We start from the raw sequence: 5000 nt of genomic DNA on the forward strand, positions 1-5000 counted from the left end.
CCCAGCCCCGATGCCACATTTCACAAATATACTGGCCAAAAAAGGCAGGCAGTGCTTGGCCATTTCAAGCGTGTAGATGTCAGCAAGAGTCAAGGACGAGGTCTTTCTCCTGCTGCCCAATACAGACACAGTTCTTGTGCTTTGGGTGTAGCCTAACAGGGACAGCCGCCCAGCCGGCCTGCACCACGGCCCAGGGGTCCCTCTGCCAGCTGGCAGTATAAATGTTAGGCAGCCAGGGCTCAACAGTGTGCTTGCTCCGGCAGCACATATAATAAATTGGAATCGATACAGAGAAGATTAGCATGGCCCCTGCGCAAGGATGACACGCAAATTCGTGAAGCGTTTCCACTTTTGAGGGGCCCGGGGCTCCCCTGAGCACTTGTGAGGGCAGTGTGTGTCTCCCCTGCGGAACACAACTTGAGCAACTTGAGGCTCTTGAGGCCCAACACCATCCTGCCCCATGCAGAAGCCATTGTGCTGGGGAGAGAGCGCCGCAGAGCCCTGCGCCATAGACGTAGCCCTGCTGCTATCCCATCCGGCCGTTTTGTGCCGTGACCTGAGAGCGCTCTGGCTACTGCAGTGAATCCGCAAATCCTGAGCGAGACCCAGTGGAAAGTGCCGCAAGGCCTTGCCCCATTACACAGGTCCAACCCAACCCGACCAGGGAGGCCGGTCAAAGACGCGCCGCATTCCGTCTGCTCGGGCACACGTCTGCTTGCTGGCAAAAAGAGAAACTGGAGGCCAAACCCCTTGGAAGCATGAGCTGGGTGTCAGGCCCAGCCCCGATGCCACATTTCACAAATATACTGGCCAAAAAAGGCAGGCAGTGCTTGGCCATTTCAAGCGTGTAGATGTCAGCAAGAGTCAAGGACGAGGTCTTTCTCCTGCTGCCCAATACAGACACAGTTCTTGTGCTTTGGGTGTAGCCTAACAGGGACAGCCGCCCAGCCGGCCTGCACCACGGCCCAGGGGTCCCTCTGCCAGCTGGCAGTATAAATGTTAGGCAGCCAGGGCTCAACAGTGTGCTTGCTCCGGCAGCACATATAATAAATTGGAATCGATACAGAGAAGATTAGCATGGCCCCTGCGCAAGGATGACACGCAAATTCGTGAAGCGTTTCCACTTTTGAGGGGCCCGGGGCTCCCCTGAGCACTTGTGAGGGCAGTGTGTGTCTCCCCTGCGGAACACAACTTGAGCAACTTGAGGCTCTTGAGGCCCAACACCATCCTGCCCCATGCAGAAGCCATTGTGCTGGGGAGAGAGCGCCGCAGAGCCCTGCGCTATAGACGTAGCCCTGCTGCTATCCCATCCGGCCGTTTTGTGCCGTGACCTGAGAGCGCTCTGGCTACTGCAGTGAATCCGCAAATCCTGAGCGAGACCCAGTGGAAAGTGCCGCAAGGCCTTGCCCCATTACACAGGTCCAACCCAACCCGACCAGGGAGGCCGGTCAAAGACGCGCCGCATTCCGTCTGCTCGGGCACACGTCTGCTTGCTGGCAAAAAGAGAAACTGGAGGCCAAACCCCTTGGAAGCATGAGCTGGGTGTCAGGCCCAGCCCCGATGCCACATTTCACAAATATACTGGCCAAAAAAGGCAGGCAGTGCTTGGCCATTTCAAGCGTGTAGATGTCAGCAAGAGTCAAGGACGAGGTCTTTCTCCTGCTGCCCAATACAGACACAGTTCTTGTGCTTTGGGTGTAGCCTAACAGGGACAGCCGCCCAGCCGGCCTGCACCACGGCCCAGGGGTCCCTCTGCCAGCTGGCAGTATAAATGTTAGGCAGCCAGGGCTCAACAGTGTGCTTGCTCCGGCAGCACATATAATAAATTGGAATCGATACAGAGAAGATTAGCATGGCCCCTGCGCAAGGATGACACGCAAATTCGTGAAGCGTTTCCACTTTTGAGGGGCCCGGGGCTCCCCTGAGCACTTGTGAGGGCAGTGTGTGTCTCCCCTGCGGAACACAACTTGAGCAACTTGAGGCTCTTGAGGCCCAACACCATCCTGCCCCATGCAAAGGCCATTGTGCTGGGGACAGAGCGCCGCAGAGCCCTGTGCCATAGACGTAGCCCTGCTGCTATCCCATCCGGCCGTTTTGTGCCGTGACCTGAGAGCGCTCTGGCTACTGCAGTGAATCCGCAAATCCTGAGCGAGACCCAGTGGAAAGTGCCGCAAGGCCTTGCCCCATTACACAGGTCCAACCCAACCCGACCAGGGAGGCCGGTCAAAGACGCGCCGCATTCCGTCTGCTCGGGCACACGTCTGCTTGCTGGCAAAAAGAGAAACTGGAGGCCAAACCCCTTGGAAGCATGAGCTGGGTGTCAGGCCCAGCCCCGATGCCACATTTCACAAATATACTGGCCAAAAAAGGCAGGCAGTGCTTGGCCATTTCAAGCGTGTAGATGTCAGCAAGAGTCAAGGACGAGGTCTTTCTCCTGCTGCCCAATACAGACACAGTTCTTGTGCTTTGGGTGTAGCCTAACAGGGACAGCCGCCCAGCCGGCCTGCACCACGGCCCAGGGGTCCCTCTGCCAGCTGGCAGTATAAATGTTAGGCAGCCAGGGCTCAACAGTGTGCTTGCTCTGGCAGCACATATAATAAATTGGAATCGATACAGAGAAGATTAGCATGGCCCCTGCGCAAGGATGACACGCAAATTCGTGAAGCGTTTCCACTTTTGAGGGGCCCGGGGCTCCCCTGAGCACTTGTGAGGGCAGTGTGTGTCTCCCCTGCGGAACACAACTTGAGCAACTTGAGGCTCTTGAGGCCCAACACCATCCTGCCCCATGCAGAAGCCATTGTGCTGGGGAGAGAGCGCCGCAGAGCCCTGCGCCATAGACGTAGCCCTGCTGCTATCCCATCCGGCCGTTTTGTGCCGTGACCTGAGAGCGCTCTGGCTACTGCAGTGAATCCGCAAATCCTGAGCGAGACCCAGTGGAAAGTGCCGCAAGGCCTTGCCCCATTACACAGGTCCAACCCAACCCGACCAGGGAGGCCGGTCAAAGACGCGCCGCATTCCGTCTGCTCGGGCACACGTCTGCTTGCTGGCAAAAAGAGAAACTGGAGGCCAAACCCCTTGGAAGCATGAGCTGGGTGTCAGGCCCAGCCCCGATGCCACATTTCACAAATATACTGGCCAAAAAAGGCAGGCAGTGCTTGGCCATTTCAAGCGTGTAGATGTCAGCAAGAGTCAAGGACGAGGTCTTTCTCCTGCTGCCCAATACAGACACAGTTCTTGTGCTTTGGGTGTAGCCTAACAGGGACAGCCGCCCAGCCGGCCTGCACCACGGCCCAGGGGTCCCTCTGCCAGCTGGCAGTATAAATGTTAGGCAGCCAGGGCTCAACAGTGTGCTTGCTCCGGCAGCACATATAATAAATTGGAATCGATACAGAGAAGATTAGCATGGCCCCTGCGCAAGGATGACACGCAAATTCGTGAAGCGTTTCCACTTTTGAGGGGCCCGGGGCTCCCCTGAGCACTTGTGAGGGCAGTGTGTGTCTCCCCTGCGGAACACAACTTGAGCAACTTGAGGCTCTTGAGGCCCAACACCATCCTGCCCCATGCAGAAGCCATTGTGCTGGGGAGAGAGCGCCGCAGAGCCCTGCGCTATAGACGTAGCCCTGCTGCTATCCCATCCGGCCGTTTTGTGCCGTGACCTGAGAGCGCTCTGGCTACTGCAGTGAATCCGCAAATCCTGAGCGAGACCCAGTGGAAAGTGCCGCAAGGCCTTGCCCCATTACACAGGTCCAACCCAACCCGACCAGGGAGGCCGGTCAAAGACGCGCCACATTCCGTCTGCTCGGGCACACGTCTGCTTGCTGGCAAAAAGAGAAACTGGAGGCCAAACCCCTTGGAAGCATGAGCTGGGTGTCAGGCCCAGCCCCGATGCCACATTTCACAAATATACTGGCCAAAAAAGGCAGGCAGTGCTTGGCCATTTCAAGCGTGTAGATGTCAGCAAGAGTCAAGGACGAGGTCTTTCTCCTGCTGCCCAATACAGACACAGTTCTTGTGCTTTGGGTGTAGCCTAACAGGGACAGCCGCCCAGCCGGCCTGCACCACGGCCCAGGGGTCCCTCTGCCAGCTGGCAGTATAAATGTTAGGCAGCCAGGGCTCAACAGTGTGCTTGCTCTGGCAGCACATATAATAAATTGGAATCGATACAGAGAAGATTAGCATGGCCCCTGCGCAAGGATGACACGCAAATTCGTGAAGCGTTTCCACTTTTGAGGGGCCCGGGGCTCCCCTGAGCACTTGTGAGGGCAGTGTGTGTCTCCCCTGCGGAACACAACTTGAGCAACTTGAGGCTCTTGAGGCCCAACACCATCCTGCCCCATGCAGAAGCCATTGTGCTGGGGAGAGAGCGCCGCAGAGCCCTGCGCTATAGACGTAGCCCTGCTGCTATCCCATCCGGCCGTTTTGTGCCGTGACCTGAGAGCGCTCTGGCTACTGCAGTGAATCCGCAAATCCTGAGCGAGACCCAGTGGAAAGTGCCGCAAGGCCTTGTCCCATTACACAGGTCCAACCCAACCCGACCAGGGAGGCCGGTCAAAGACGCGCCGCATTCCGTCTGCTCGGGCACACGTCTGCTTGCTGGCAAAAAGAGAAACTGGAGGCCAAACCCCTTGGAAGCATGAGCTGGGTGTCAGGCCCAGCCCCGATGCCACATTTCACAAATATACTGGCCAAAAAAGGCAGGCAGTGCTTGGCCATTTCAAGCGTGTAGATGTCAGCAAGAGTCAAGGACGAGGTCTTTCTCCTGCTGCCCAATACAGACACAGTTCTTGTGCTTTGGGTGTAGCCTAACAGGGACAGCCGCCCAGCCGGCCTGCACCACGGCCCAGGGGTCCCTCTGCCAGCTGGCAGTATAAATGTTAGGCAGCCAGGGCTCAACAGTGTGCTTGCTCCGGCAGCACATATAATAAATTGGAATCGATACAGAGAAGATTAGCATGGCCCCTGCGCAAGGATGACACGCAAATTCGTGAAGCGTTTCCACT

The 5000-nt window shown here is 57.1% G+C and overlaps 7 non-coding genes across 7 annotated transcripts in view; all 7 read left to right on the forward strand.

Moving 5' to 3' along the window:
* The first annotated feature begins 247 nt into the window (after positions 1-247).
* Positions 248-354, forward strand: LOC141794020 (U6 spliceosomal RNA). The gene has a single exon (XR_012598467.1). It is a non-coding gene; the product is annotated as a U6 spliceosomal RNA (small nuclear RNA).
* A 668-nt stretch (positions 355-1022) lies between these two features.
* LOC141794021 (U6 spliceosomal RNA) lies at positions 1023-1129 on the forward strand. Its single transcript, XR_012598468.1, has one exon. It is a non-coding gene; the product is annotated as a U6 spliceosomal RNA (small nuclear RNA).
* A 668-nt stretch (positions 1130-1797) lies between these two features.
* On the forward strand, positions 1798-1904 carry LOC141794022 (U6 spliceosomal RNA). The gene has a single exon (XR_012598469.1). It is a non-coding gene; the product is annotated as a U6 spliceosomal RNA (small nuclear RNA).
* Positions 1905-2572: 668 nt separating this feature from the next.
* LOC141794035 (U6 spliceosomal RNA) lies at positions 2573-2679 on the forward strand. Its single transcript, XR_012598482.1, has one exon. It is a non-coding gene; the product is annotated as a U6 spliceosomal RNA (small nuclear RNA).
* A 668-nt stretch (positions 2680-3347) lies between these two features.
* Positions 3348-3454, forward strand: LOC141794023 (U6 spliceosomal RNA). The gene has a single exon (XR_012598470.1). It is a non-coding gene; the product is annotated as a U6 spliceosomal RNA (small nuclear RNA).
* Positions 3455-4122: 668 nt separating this feature from the next.
* Positions 4123-4229, forward strand: LOC141794036 (U6 spliceosomal RNA). Its single transcript, XR_012598483.1, has one exon. It is a non-coding gene; the product is annotated as a U6 spliceosomal RNA (small nuclear RNA).
* Positions 4230-4897: 668 nt separating this feature from the next.
* The window catches only part of LOC141794024 (U6 spliceosomal RNA), a 107-nt gene continuing 4 nt past the window's right edge, over positions 4898-5000 (forward strand). Inside the window, exon 1 of the small nuclear RNA XR_012598471.1 lies at positions 4898-5000. This exon is cut by the window's right edge and continues 4 nt beyond it. This is a non-coding gene — a small nuclear RNA (U6 spliceosomal RNA).

This window comes from Halichoeres trimaculatus, unplaced genomic scaffold (genome assembly GCF_033239565.1).
Source record: "Halichoeres trimaculatus isolate MK-OKI-2021-1 unplaced genomic scaffold, fHalTri1.1 fHalTri1_scaffold_7, whole genome shotgun sequence".
Taxonomy (NCBI): domain Eukaryota; kingdom Metazoa; phylum Chordata; class Actinopteri; order Labriformes; family Labridae; genus Halichoeres; species Halichoeres trimaculatus.